The 15,886-nt window shown below is 39.2% G+C and overlaps 1 pseudogene; it reads left to right on the top strand.

Annotated features, from left to right (window-relative positions):
* Window positions 1–15,886, top strand: part of LOC123956092 — a 49,569-nt pseudogene that overhangs the window by 16,740 nt on the left and 16,943 nt on the right.

The raw sequence follows: 15,886 nt of genomic DNA, 5'->3' as shown, positions 1-15,886 counted from the left end.
ACTTCATTTGCCAACTACATTCCTTCTGTGTCTGCTGAAGTACAAAATATTCCAAGGGTGCTGAAATCAGTGTGAGCTATAAGCAAACTTTTTTTTTTCCTTGAAAATCTTTTTTTCTCTTAAAACTCATATGATTTTTATACTTTATTTTATTTTATTATTTTTTACTATGTTATGTTAGTCACCATACAGTACATCATTTGTTTTTAATGTCATGTTCCATGATTCATCGTTTGCATAGAACACCCAGTGCTCCATGAAATACGTGTTCTCCTTTAATACCCATCACTGGGCCAAACCATCCCCCATCCCCCTCCCCTCCAAAACCCTCAGTTTGTTTCTCAGAGTCCACAGTCTCTCATGATTCATCTCTCCCTCTGATTTCCCTCCCTTCATTTTCCCTTCCTTCTCCTAATGTCCTCCATGCTATTTCTTATGTTCCACAAGTAAGTGAAATCATAATGGTAATTGACTTCTCTGCTTGACTGATTTCACTCAGCATAATCTCCTCCAGTCCCATCCACACTGATGCAGAAGCTGGTATTCATCCTTTCTGATGGCTGAGTAATATTTCATTGTGTATATGGACCACATCTTCTTTATCCATTCATCTGCTGAAGGGCATCTCAGCTCTTTCCACAGTTTGGCCATTATGGACGTTGCCACTATGAACATTGAGGTACTGATGGCCCTTCTTTCTACTACATCTGCATCTTTGGGGTAAATACTCAGTAGTGCAACTGCTGGATCATAGGGTACCTCTATTTTTAATTGTTTGAGGAACCTCCACACTGTTTTCCAAAGTGGCTGCAATCTCTTAAGAAGCATGGGTGCATCAGGAAGACGGGGTTGTGCCCTGAGGCTGCACCTGCCTGGGGAAGAAGGAGGCAGAGGATGTGGACTGGAGAGAAGAGGCTGGGGGAAGTTTGGCTTATTCCAACAGATAATCATTTGTTTTAAATCTGCAGGGAAGAGGAAGTCAAAGGAGAAATTGTCAAGGAAGAATAAAAAGTTATCTTGTGAGTTATTTGGTTACATAGAGCTTGTGGCAGAATGGAAAGGAAAAGGAGAATGAAAAATGAGACAAAAGGAGATAACATGTTATGACAGAGCATATGTCGATAATATTTCAACCTGGAGACGGCTCTTATCTTTTGTCTTATCTTTAGGGATGGAAATATGGATGAAGTGGAGAGAAGCTTTTGGAAGAGACTCTCATCTCTAGTGACAGGTACAGTTTCCAGACCAAAGAATTCAGTGGAATCTCATCTGAAATTGCCTTGAGTGTCTGAAACATCCCGAGTGAGCAGAAGTTTTGAGGATTACGTTTTCTCCTGAAAAGGCAGCCCATACGCTTCTGTCTTTACTGCGTGCTCGCTTGGTATATACAACAGTGGAGACATTTCAAGTCAGCCTTAAGAGGAACCATTAGACTATAGAACAACGATGATGGTAATGATTACGATGATGACAGCAAATTCTTTAGAGGGCTTAGTTGTAAGCATTTTACATATATTAACTCATTTAGTCCTTACAATGACCCTACAAATTAGAAATTACTGTTATTATCCCCATTTTATGGATGGCACTGAAGCACAGAGATTAGGAAACTCGCTCAAGGTCACGGGAGCAAGAAACAGTGGAAATGGTATTGACCTCAAGGAATCTATCTCAGGCTCTACAGTTTTAACCACTGGCCAGACTGTTTCTCTAATGAATAAATACGCTTTGCTAACATTTTTATTTTCTATTATTATATTACATTACATTTTAATACTTTGTTGTCTATTAGCACTTGTGTGAATGAAAGGTAGAACCTGTAAACCCTTGGAGTTCACGTGTTCTGTACCAACTGATGGACCCTTGCACAGGTTAAAAAGAATGCCTTTATAGAAGAGTGAGCAGTAAATATATACCCATATCTGTACACGGTTTTATCCTGATTGTGTATTTTAAAATATGCAGTGGTGTCTCAAATAGTTAATTCTAATGATACAGATCTCAACAATGTTAGTCATATTAGAACACGCCAGAAGTGGTTAGATTCCTAGTTACCTGGAAGGAATAGTTTGGGGCCGTCCTAAACCAAGTTCAGACAACTGGTGTCACCAACTCAGCGTGTCTCATCTCCTGCATTATCTTATTCCCACATCTTCCTCTTCCAGACTTTTCCTCATACTTATGACTGTAGACAATTTGCTCTAGCCAAGCAGTCCAGAAACTGTCATAAAAGAGATACCACACAGTGTTGGAGTTTTCTCTGAAGGTAAGTTTCCCTCCCATTAGTCATATTTAAGTAGAGCTTAATTTAAAACTTTATGACTTTGATCGAACCTAATGGAACTTCTCAACCAGAAAATACTGAAGGAATGCCATGAGCCACTGTATTGGCTTAGTCCGCCTGTTCCCACACTTCTCCCCACAGAGATAGAAGACTTTAAAATATAGGTTTTCTATTTAGTCCAATCATATGAATTTAGGCATTTTTCTCACTACATTTATTTGAGCATCCCCTGAAATTTTCTAATCATTTCTTTCAGATAGTTCTTTAGACATTAAAGAGGTTTCAAAAACTATAAAACAGTGCTCCCCTTTTCACAAATATTTTCTACTTTGCTCAATATAGTTATCTTTCAGAAATATGCATTATTTATGTTAACATGTGATGGGTTTATTGTCATTATTAAGTTAATAAATACATGAAAAACTTTTTTTTGCTTTAATATCTAATATCACATGGATAGATATAATCCACATGCATCAGAGTTCTTTGAAGTCCTCAGAACATTTTTTATGAGTTGAGAGTGGTCCTGAAGACCAAAGAGTTTAAAGACTTCTGCTTCAGACAGTTGACTTTAATGGTTGCAACGTCTGTGCTGTCAGGGAACGGTGCCACCCTACAGTGCCAAGACCATAGGGCTGGAATCTACAGACCTGATTCTGATCGAGACTGCCCTTTTTACTAGGAGGTGAGCCCTCCATCCTTTCACCTGTAAGGCAGAGATCATAATAACTATTTCTAGGAATTTTAGAAAACTGGTGTAAGTTGCCGCAGGTAGTGTGCCTAGCCCAGTGCCTGGAATCAAGTAGGCAAGAAATACACAGTAGCTTCCTTCCCCTCTATTTGACCCAGGTGACTGGTATCCACCTTACCATTACATCATATTGTCTTTAAATCCTTTATTTTTACCCCAAGAGTATAACAAAGAACACCTGCTTATCTTTCCTAGTTAGTACTCTTTCTAAATCTCTCTTCATGACAAAATCTTCAAACCAAAATGACAACTTACATTTATAACACTTGCTATACACTGAGTATCGCTGTCCAATACTCCTGTCTTCATTCACTGAATCCCAACTACAAACCCAAGACTTAGGAGCTATTAGGTAGAGCACGGTTTTACAGGAGAACAAACTTAAGTATGGATAACAACTAAGATCATCCAACCAACAGATGCTAGGCTAGAGTCTGCACTTGAACTCGGGCTGTTTCCAGATTCTGCGGGCTTGACTTCTACTCCCAGTGCCAAATACTTTCTAACGGCTCCTAAGGAGCTCTGTACAGGACCCCATTGGTTCTGTCCATATCCCGTCAAAATATGACTAATGGCGAATTGACTTAATAATATCAATATCTGCTCAGTTGAGAAACTACAACAGTGTCTTCTCTCTTGTGTCAGTGTCTCCGTTGCAAAACAGATGACCTGTCCTCATCGAAATAGGGTAGGACTGACAAACCCATGCTTGTTCTTCTAGGTGATAGCTCTCTCGGACTGCAGTTACTTAAACACAATCAGATAATTGCCTCTGGCAGATAAACAGGAACAATTTCATATTTTCTTTCCAAATAATTGCATTTCAATCAATTGATTGGCCTAAGCCCTCGACATCAATTGCTGCTTGACAGCCTGTGTTGGCCATCTTTAAGTTGTCGGGTTTGGAGACAATGGGGCGTTTGATATTTTTGCTTCTGTCGGCATGTGTGTATCCACGGATACTGGAAACTTCGTTTTAATAACATAATTACATAAATGTATGACACACATTGTGTATGCACTCAAGTAGTAATACCAAAACACCTTGTAATTTTTAGAACAGACGCTACAAAACTGCAGGAAGGATCCAAACAAGCCGTTGTTTGGTGCCACGAGAATACTTCTCTTAATTTGCTTTTTTCCCCCCTCACGTAGGTGTTAAACGACTGTCATTATTGTGTCATCTCCAGTGCCTAATCAAGTTAATTCAGAGCACCAAATATTTTTCTACAATAGGACATAACTTGTGCTCGTTTCCCCAAGCTCAGTGGAAAGTGTGGAGTCATAGACTATTAAAGCAGGAGGGGCCGTGAGGGACCATCTAGTTTCTCTCTCTAATTTTACAGGTGGGGAAAATTACTGCTGTAAGGTTCACGTGGGGTCTATGGTTCAGGCAGGGATTTGGAATGGGGGAAGGATGATATTTCTATTCCTATTTCTTTTTTAAAATCTCCTTGCCAACTCTGGTGACCCAGTTTCTTCAGAATTCTTTTTTCTCTGATCTCTGTGCCTTTCTCTCAGTCTTGGTCACACGAGGGGTCACAGATCTATCTCCTTCACACTCCAAAAGTTCCACTCACGTCATGGTGCCACAGAGGAGGTTTTCACTGGAGGTAAGTGGAACTAACCGCAGGTGGCGTTGCGTCTCACGACCTCGTGGTCGATGCATTTAAATTGAATATTAGATCCGTCTTTTTGTAAATGTCCCTGCTTTGTCTGGTGACGTACATTCCCACCTTCTACCCCATCCTCTTGATGTCTTCAGCCCATCCCCCAACCTCTCTGCCCTCGCTTCTCTCCCAGCTCCGTATTGCTTTCTGTGGGTCACAGTTTTTTCATCTGTCTCTGTGTCATTCCTATTTTCTCCTAAGGCCTTATTTTCTGTTAGCTGCAGCTTTTCCGTGTATTTTTCTAAATAAAAATGGTTCTTTCCCTAATGGGAAATCTGGTGCCAACGACAAAATAATATGGTTCTTTTTACCCAGTTACCTCATAACTGAACTAATTAAAGAGTATTTTGAACAAGGAGGCAAAAGTGCTTAGTTCTCTTAGGAAAGTTCATCTATGGCAACATTTGCTCGGGGAATCGAAGGAGGCAAGATGGGACAGGAAAGCACAGGCAAGAAGAGTCACCTGGAGGCAGATATAGAACAAGCAGCAATCTGTAGGGCACAGAGGGTGCCTGAAGTTCGCAGCTCCTATGGCTGTGGGAGATGATGATAGGCAGTTGGTTGGAGGGGCAGACAGCAAAGGGTCTTTATGTCATTGTGAAATACTTAGGTGGGGAGCACAAGGTACCAGGATCTGCTCTTCTGGGTCTTTAACTTCTCTAGGAATCATACTGTCCATCCACTCTGCTCTGACCATGGCTGCCACACCTTTTTCTTGGACTATTACATCACTTTGAGGTACAGAGACAAGTCAGAACAGGATATCTTAGGCACATAGACTGTTAACTCAGGAAAGTTAGAGGAAAAATGTGTGGAGGAATGACGGGAGATGAGAAGAAGAGATAAGCAGAGCCAGGGCTCTTTCTAAGGCTGATTCTTTATCCGCTCAACTCTTAGATCCCAGCTAAACCAGATGATGGTCTACCCGAATCTGTGTATTCAACCTCTAGGAGAGGACATTTGCACCATCAAAACCTTTCTCCCCACTCACCTCTGAAAGAAACACGAAAAACTTATGATTCTAGCAAATTTCTAGTATAGCACAAAGTTTCTTTTAAAAATGACTATCAAAATAACAATATTTCATTGATACAGATCAAAGAAACTAGTAGAGATGCTCCACATTTACAAGAACTGGTGGTAATGATGTTTAGTTATTCTAGACCATCTGTGCGAACATGGAGATAGCCTCATTATATGTAAACATATAACAATACTAGTTATTAAAATTTGATTCTCTTTGTAGTGTATTCAAACACAATGAGAAGCAGAGAAGCTAAGGTGCATTTTCTATGACTGTGGAATCAGGAAAATAATTAGATGTGAACAGAAACTGTAGCGTTTAAACTTTTTTCCTGGGATAACTATAATTTTAAAAAAATTATTTATTTATTTGAAGGAGAGAGAGAGAAAGAAAGAGAGGGAGCAGGGGGAAGGGCAGAGGGAGAGGGACAAGCAGAAGCTGCATTGAGAATGGAGACAGATGTGGGGCTCAATCTCATGACCCTGAGTTCACGTCCTGAGCTGATACCAAGGGGCGAATGCTTAATCCACTGAGCCATCCAGGCACCCCATAAATACCTGTAATTTTTATTAGAAAATCCAAGATGTCCCATAGATTATTTAGCAACTGGCCTAACCATAATCACCCAGAGCTGGCAATGTTCTGTAGGAGAAAGTTCAGAGTCATCGAAACAAGCTGCCTTTAGATGTGTTCTCTGACTCACCTTGCTATGCTGTTGTATTGTTGTACTGTCAGGTCCCTGACATTGACTGAGCCTGTGATAAATGACAGCTTCCTGTCCTTGTTGGGTGGGACAGCCCTCTGCCACCTTCTCTGGAGGTTTATTTTTCTAACTTATGTTTCGACTCTTTTTGCGGTTATAGAAAATATGGCAACAGTTTGTGGTCCCTGGTACCTGTTAAGCTCTATGCACCACAGTTTTTCATGTGTATATGCCCACATTTTTTTTTTATACTCAGAGCTATCCTGTACTATGAGTTTTACTGTCCTCATTTTACAGATGAGGCGAAAGCATCAGTGCATGTATGCTCAAGACTGGAGAAGAGAAGAGCAAAAGAACTAATAACTAATATTTAGTTCGGGTTCTTGGTTCTCCAGAACTAGTCCTCTTCTTGTGCCTTTCTGTTTTCATGCCATTAACTTTTCCCCGTGGGACTCATAAGCCAGCTGAAGAGCCTCAAGCCTTTTCCTTAACATACATTGAAAAAAAATGTCCAAGATTTTGAATCATCTCAGTTTGGGTTTTATAGTTGAAGCACATTTACTGTTCACTCACTAGCATTTGAAATTCCTTTGAAGACAGGTGGTCCTCCCTTTGCAGATAGCTGCTGAAACCATGCACAGTGATTTGAATAATCAATAGGAAAAACAAAATCATGATTGTTCCTTGGTCTTTAAAATTTTATGTTGAAACATTAAGAACTCCCTTATGTCAGTTGTAAAACGTCAGAAACATTGAGACTGGAAGTGTTTTCTTTGTAAAAAAATGTATCAAGAGTAGTTTGAAGAGTGCTTACTTTCTTCTCGTTGTGGAACTTAGAACATGGAGTAAGCAAGCCTCTCCTACGCCTTGTTGAATTGTCATCCTCCTTTCTAAGCTTGGATCTGCTTTCAACATTGTGTTCTTTGTGCCTTCAGTGTCATGAAACACCTCTGAGAAATCCTTTCACGTGAAGTTTTTTCACCAGCTCTTCTTCCTCTGGGACACGTTTATCTTTTCATTACAACCATTTTGCTCATTTATGCTGATAAGTTCACTTTCAGTAAGTTCCTTTTGCTGCACATTCAGAGTCTCTCAAGTGGAAGCAGAGCCAACTTTCCTGAGTCTAGCTTTTGCTTCTATAATTCCTTTTTGTTTGATTTAAATTTCACTTACATTTGTACCAGTTTTCATTTCTTTGTTGGCCATCTTTGTTTCAATTTCCTCTTTAGATCACCCTCACTGATAAAGGCAAATATACAGATACATACAAAATACTATAATGGAGGTATGTAGCCCATTTTCAACTCTAATATAAAAATTAAAAGATAAAAGTATTAAGAATAACCACAAATACAGAAAATTTCCAGTGGATATACACTATGAAAGATTTAAGTATAGGGTCTAAAAGGGACAGCATAAGGAATACAGTCAATGGTAATATAATAGTGTCTTATGGTGACAGATGGTGGTTAGGCTTGTGGTGAACAGAGTATAATGTACAGACTTGCTGAATCACTATGCTGTACACCTGAAACGAATGTGACACTGTGTTTGAACTATATTTTTTAAAAAGATGCAAATATGACATCAATAACATAACAAAAAGATGTAAGTATGACATCAATACTTCAACTTAAAAAAAAAAGGGTATAACCAAGATGCCCTTCAACAGATGAATGGATAAAGAAGATATGGTCCATGTATACTATGGCCTATTATGCCTCCATCAGAAGGGATGAATACCCATCTTTTGTATCAACATGCACAGGACTGGAGGAGATTATGCTGAGTGAAATAAGTCAAGCAGAGAAAGTCAATTTTCATATGGTTTCACTTACTTGTGGAGCATAAGGAATAACATGGAGAACATGGGGAGATGGAGAGGAGAAGGCAGTAGTGGGAAATTGGAGGGGGAGACAAACCATGAGAGACTGTGGACTCTGAGAGACAAACTGAGGGTTTTGGAGGGGAGGGAGTTGGGGGGCTGGGTGAGCCTGGTGGTGGGTATTAAGAAGGGCACGTATTTCATGGAGCACTGGATGTGGTGCATAAACAATGAATTCTGGAACACTGAACATAAATTTAAAAAAATTAATAAAAATTTTAAAAAGGGTATAAGTGTGACATCAAGGGGAAGGGCCAACATGTAGGGATTTTGTATGTGATTGAAGTTGTTACCAGCTTAAAATAAACAGTTGTAACTATGAGATGTTTTATGTAAGCTTTATGGTAACTACAAAGAAAAAAACCTATAGTAGATATACGCAAGAAAAAGAGAGAAAGAAATCAAAGAATACCACTACATGAAAAATGTCAACAAATCACAAAGGAAGATGTCAGGAGAGGAAAAGAGGGAGGGATGAAAGAACCACAAATCAAACAGAAAAAAAACTAGCAGAATGGTAATAGTAAGTCCTTACCTAGCAATAATTCTTCTGAACATAAATGGATACAGCTCTCCAATTAAAGGATGCAGAATGAAATCAGGAAGTGTGATGACTACGGTTTTGTTTTTCTTCTTCAAAACTGCTTTATCTATTCAGGTTTTTGTGATTCCACATCAATGTTAGGATTGCTTTTTCTTTTTTTATGAAAAATGCTGTAAAAATTTTGATAGGGGTTGCATTGGTTCTGCGGATTTTGGGGGCAGAGGTAGCATGGACATTTTAACACTATTGATTTCCCCGATGCATTAATATGAGATATTTTCCCATTCATTTGTGTCTTCTTCAATGTCTTTCATCAATGTTTTATAATTCTCAGTGTATAAATCTTTTACCCCCTTGGTTAAATTTATTCTTAAGTATTTAGTCTCTCTGATGCTACTGGAAATTATTTCAAATTGTATTACAAAGCTATACTAATAGAATAGGTACATATGGTGCTGACATAAAAATAGACACAAAATTAATGGGACATAACAGAAAGCCCAGAAATAAACCCACACATATACAGTCAATGGATCTTGGGCAAGAGTGCCAAGAATAAGCAGTGGAAGAGGGTGGTATCTTTATGAAATGGTGTTGGAAAAACTGGATATTCAAATGGAAATGAATGAAATTAGACCTTTATTTTACATCATACATAGAACTCAACTCAAAATGGATTAAAGATTTCAACATAACTACAAAAATACTAGGAGAAAATATAGGGAAAAATGTTCTTTAACATTGGTTATGGCAATGATTTCTTGTATATGACACCAAAACCACAAGCAACAAAAACAAAAATGGGGCAAATGGGACTATGTCAAACTAAAAAGTTTTGTTTGGTAATGAAAACAATGAACATAATGAAAAGCCAACCTATGGAATAAAAGAATGAGAGAAGATACTTGTAAACCATATAGCTCTTAATGGGTTATTATCCAAAATATATAAGGAACTCATACAAGTCAATAGCAAAAAAAAAAAAAAAAAAAAAAAAAAGGCAACCCAATTTAGAAATGGGCAAAGGACCAAAGAGACATTTTCCCAAGGAAGACATATAAATGGCCAGTGAAAAGATGCTCAATATCACTGATTATCTGGGAATTGCAAAGCAAAAACAGAATGAGACATCATCTCCACACCAGTTAGGATGCCTATTATAAAAAAAAAAAAAAGACAACTGTTGGTAAGGATGTGGAGAAAAGGAAACCCAAATACATGTTTTGGGGAAAGCAATGGTGCAACCACTATGGAAAACAACATGGAAGTTCCTCAAAAAATTAAAAATGTAAGTACCATATGATCCAGCAACCCTACTCCTCGGCATACATCGCAAAGAATTGAAGTCGGGATCTCTAAGTGATATCTGCCCTCCCTGTCATGGTCACACTATCCACAACAGCCAAATTATAGAAACAACCAAAAATGGTCATTGACAGATGCATGGAAAAAGAAAATGTGGAATATTAGTCAGACTTAAAAGTAAAAGAAATACAGCCACCTGTGACAACGTGAATGAACCTGGAGGACATTTTGCTAAGTGACATAAGCCAGTCACAGAAGGACACATACTGTATGATTCCACCTACAGGAAGTACCTAAACTAATAAACTCAATGCACGGACTAGAATGGTGGTTCTCAGGGACCAGGGAGAGGGGCAAATGACGAGCTGTTCAATTGGTCTAAAGTTTCAGTTATGCAAATACTTCTAGAGATCTGAGGTCTAACATAACGCCTAAGTCACCAATATGTATTATGCACTTAAAAATTTTAAAGCATAGCTCTCAGGTTAGTATTCTCACTCCCGCACTTCAAAAAATAAAATAAAATTAAAATAAAATCCCTAAAGGGCCAAAAGGACAGAAGCCAACTTTGGAAGCATTGGATATGTCTGTTACCTTGATTGTGGTGATGGTTTCATGGGAATATACATATGTTCAAACTCATCAAACTATATACATTAAATATGTGTAGATTATTGTATATTGACCATACTTTAATAAAGCTATTTAAAAAAAAGCCAGCTAAGTGTAGAAAAGGAAAAGTGAATTTCTTGGAGAACCTCAGAGGCTTGTTCCCACTTCAAGGACCCCGTGAAATAGTTGCCCTCTGTCTTTACAACACACATTTTTAACTCTGCTCTTTGGAGAATTATTTCCATGATCATGTATTTACCCAGTTCTTGGAGTCAATGAAAAAATTGCTTTCACTAATATTTACTTACTGCTGTTAACAGATCTAAATGTTGAATGGCAGCTGGCCACCTCAGTTTCCATTGGGAGCTTTTATCTTCTTTTAGAGACAAGTTTGTTTGACTATGTCATCCCAGACTTTCTTTATGGTAAGTCAAGATATTTGCTCATATAAATATTTCAGGAAGCAATCCAACGAGCCTCGGAAAGAATTCTTGAAGAGGATACAGATTTAAGTCCAGATTCTTTTCCTATGACACTTACATTCTTTCTTCCTATTCTTTGAATACAGTGCTAAAAATATCTTATCAGTGCAATCTCTCCAGATTTGAAGTGTCTTTTAGAGAGGGTCTAAAATAGGCCTAAGCAGGGATTGAGAGCAGAGCTGCTCTGTCTCTAGTCTATGGCCTGTGTGGGGCATCATATTCTCATCACAGTACAGGGCTTTGTAGTGATGGAATGAAAGAAGGAGTATTCAAAACAAATATCTTGGGGCGCCTGGGTGGCTCAGTGGTTTAAGCCGCTGCCTTCGGCTCAGGTCATGATCTCAGGGTCCTGGGATCAAGTCCCGCATCGGGGTCTCTGCTCGGCAAGGAGCCTGCTTCCCTCTCACTCTCTCTGCCTGCCTCTCTGCCTACTTGTGATCTCTCTCTGTCAAATAAGTAAATAAAATCTTTAAAAAAAAAAAAAAAAAAAAACAAATATCTTGGTATTTTGAAGAACCTTAATTATGACAGAAGTGGCCTTTTGACAATTCTTTCAACACTGTGGAAGAAAAAAAAGCTTTGTGCTCAAATGGCTTTCTTCCTTGATTATTCCAAAGGTTCTCCTCCTGTGGAGAGGGTCTCCCCACCGCCCTCACCAACCATGTGAGGCAGAGCACTTGGGCATTCAGGGGGAGGAGGTGGTTCTGAGTTCCACAAGGTAGATTAGCCACAAGGATGCCCTTAAATGAGAGGAACAATGAGGGTCAAACTGCATGGTAGTGAGTGTAACCTTCACACTTCTAGATCTTTCTAAGCTTTGGAGTAGATGAAGTTCAGGGCCTGCTGTGTAAGGGCCTATTCAGCCAAAGCAGCCCCACCCTGGTTGAACTGTCATTTTGTTGTAAAACTTGGATTGACTTTGGCCCCTCCCTCCCCCCTCCCCCCTCCCCCCATCCCCCCGCAGGGGGACTTGCTTAGAGGCAAGTCCCGGAAACCAGTCCCAGGTAACAAAGTCCAAGTACAAGGGTGGGTAAGGCCAGGTGGAGACATTCAATCAGTGGGGGCGCATACTGTCTCCCAGCTACCAAGGTGATGGGCTAGTTTCCATGGCTACTGTGGGGTGAATTGTAATTCAATTAGCCACCTGTGTGTGGCCAGGCAGACCACGTGGCCTTTGCTCTATAAAAGTTAGTCTGGGAAGCAGGGAGGGGTCATCCTCTGTAAGGGGCGACCCTGACGGGTCTGTTTGATGGTCGGTCTGGTTCCTGATGCTTGAGGCGAAATAAAGCTTTGCTTGACCTTCGCTTTGTATCAGTCTCGCTCCTTTAATCACTGACCCATTAGTGGGGTACCCAATTTTGGGGGACCCAACAGCTGTCTGCGAAACAAATAGTAATGATTCCAGCTCTGTCCTCTCCTATACAAGCCACTTATTCCTTCAAAGAGCTGATGATGGAGTCAAGTTTCAATAAATAGTACATGCCCTCTTTTGGTAGAACAGGTAAGATACCTTGGTGTATCTTCCCAAAGGAAGGGATATTGTAAGCCTGAGCTTCTCATTTGGAAAATGGCAGGTCAATCATCTTCAGAGAAACTGTTCAAGGATGTTCTAAAGCAGTAAAAGTTTTTTTTTAAAAGATTTTATTTATTTATTTGACAGACAGAGATCACAAGTAGGCAGAGAGGCAGGCAGAGAGAGAGAGGAGGAAGCAGTCTCCCCACTAAGCAGATCCCAGGACCCCAGGATCACGACCCATGCCGAAGGCAGAGGCTTTAACCCACTGAGCCACTCAGGTACCCCTAAAAAGAAAATTTTAAAGGAGAAGAAGATCATCAATAAAGCTATTAATAAGTAAATATCAAATCTAAAGATAATTAAAATTAATTAAAATAATTAATTAATTAAAATAATTCACCAGATATTTAATATTTAATGAATGAATACTTTATGCCAGACAGGTCTGCCATGTATGATTGTGCAGCATGTAGACTGCACAAAAACTCCTGGCTACTCACAAAGGAACCATGTGAATTAGCAGAGGCCCTAGATTCAGAAAAAGTTATCAACTCTAGGGATAAAACAGTGAACCAAATAAACAAAATCCCTCTTCTAACAGAGCTTATGTTTCAGTGGAACATACAGACACGTTGGCAGGCCCTTGTGTAACAGGGTGTTGGATATTACAAATGTGGAATGCCACAGGCACACTCAAGAGGACTCTGATCCAGGCAGAGGCTGAAGAGGGCAGAAAAATAGCCCAACAGCAGAGGGAGAGTAGGATCTAGACAGACTCACACACAGAATGTGGACAATGGGAGTGTTTCAGACGGAGGGAATGAAATTGATAAAAACACAAAAGTGCTACTGATTTTGATACCTTCAAGGCCCTGAGTCAATTCCGTTTTAGTTAAAGCATCACAAGTAAGGGAGGACAATGAGTTTGGAGAGGCAGGCCAGGACTCACCCCTGTGGAGCTCAGCTGACCATAGCACAGTGGTTGGAGCAGTGAGTAAATGCTTTTGAGCAGAAAGGGTAGGAAGCAGGGGTGACAAGTTCTGCCATTTGAGAAGACCATAATGTGTGCCTGGTTTAGACTGATTTAAAAGGAACAAGAGACAACGAGTCTGCTTTGAATACACCCCATATTGTAGATTTTACTTTGGAACCATGTGCATTATTTCAGCCACATTGAAATAAATGAAAAAGTAACTACTTAAAATTGAAAGTAAAATTAATGGATGACCTTAGCTGTATATCTATTTGGAGACAAAACCACATAGAGAAGTTATTCCAAGTGACTTTAAAAAACAATAAATTGATTGTCTGACCCTAGTGGGATAGACCTTGAAGAAAAAAAGTTCTGTGAAAAAAATCCTTAAGCTGTTTTTAGCAATCATTCTGTTGGAGGAAATGTTAATATAATGATTCTGTGTTTTTCTGTATGTTTTAGGAACAATATCAAACAAGTGATTATGTGAGCTTTTCAGCAGAGTTGAAAGAAGATATAAATATTAGATCAATGAGTTTAAATGAAAACTTTATAAACCTGAATTTGAATCGTAAGTATTACTATAAATCTATGCTGTATTTTTTATTTAAGAAAAAAATATATTATTTTTCGCTACCTCCACTGAAAAGTTTAGAAACAATGACCGACCCATTTACCATGATACCATTAATGCCCAGGGTGTCATCCACAAATAATAAAAGGAATCAAGGATCTTGGGAGAAAGAAATTATCCTAGGTCTTAGGCCAGGATATGTAAAAAATGAGCCTGGAATGTCTTTTTGCTCCAAAAGAGCCTATCTGAATTAGTTTCTGCTGGTCAAAGATGAGGAAATTCAATCATTAGTGAATACAATGGATTGAAACACAATGTTTCTAATTAATATGTTTGGGCTACTCTAGCAGAAATACCGCAGGCGGGTGACTTATAAACAATGGAAATTCCTCAAAGCTCTGGAGACTCAAAGTCTGAAACCAGCATGCCAGTGTGCACAGGTCTGGTGAGAACTATCCCCCGCACCCGGCCAATGCCCTTTCCAGACCACTGACTTTTCACTGTGCTTCAGAGGGAGGAGAACAGAGAGGAAGCATGCTCTCTTCCTGAGTCTAAAAGGACACTAATGTCATTCATGAGGGCCCCACTCTCATGACATTCTCTAATGCTAATTACCTCCCAAGGACTCCACCTCCTAATGCCATCATATGAATGGGTGGTATGGGGGCGGGGAGGACGTGGCGTGAATACGTTCATTCTTGAACACACAGCAAATATGTTTAAACCCCTGTGCTCATAGTTGTACCAAAACAAACCAATAAACAAACAAAACCAAAGCCTCACTTGTCAGTATTAGAGGATGAGAATGACCGGCCTGGTGATCTATGGTCCTTGAAGGCTTTCAACGTATCTGAAATCTTGGAACGAGACAGCCAGGCCTGCACACAGGGTTCATCCTCAAATTTGAGCAATATCACACATGTCTGTGGGGTTTCTGTTTTGTAATGCTTAAAAATCCCATTTACACTCTGGGTCTGAGAGAAAGCCCATTATTACTTAAAGCATTGGTCTCACTCACCGGGCGGATATACCTTTCCCGTTATAAATGGAAGTACAGCTCTCTTTGGGCTGCAACCAAAAATTTTCTAAGGAACATCCATCACCTAAATGAGATTTTGTAATCGTTTAAGCACAAGGATTTTCCAGCATTCTAAAGAAATTGATTCCCCTCCGTTTAAATAAGAAAATGTGTCTCTCTTTTCAGATATAAACAGTGACAGCTACACAAATACTATATCAAACACAAAAAAGAATTTCTTCCATTAAGTAATTTCCAGAGATTGTCTTTTTTTTTAAACAACAACAAAAAAAAATTAGCTGACTAGGAAAGTCCTGAATTTTGCTAATTTGTGTCACTGTTATTCCTTTCTTTTCCCTTGAACTACTGCACCAAAAATAAACATTATTGGGAAGCTTTGTGAGTTAAAATAAAGTTACCATGGAGAACCATGTAAAGAGTTGCTAATCCTATATACTTAGTTGATTAATTGGTTTTTTAAAATAGTATTTTTCAAGGCAGGAAGACTGCCATGCATTTGAAACTATCAGATATTGAGGGGTAAC

The sequence above is a fragment of the Meles meles genome, chromosome 14 (assembly GCF_922984935.1).
Source record: "Meles meles chromosome 14, mMelMel3.1 paternal haplotype, whole genome shotgun sequence".
NCBI classification, from domain to species: Eukaryota; Metazoa; Chordata; class Mammalia; order Carnivora; family Mustelidae; genus Meles; species Meles meles.
Note: the sequence above shows the minus strand (reverse complement) of the source record. Positions and strands in the feature narration are given on the sequence as shown.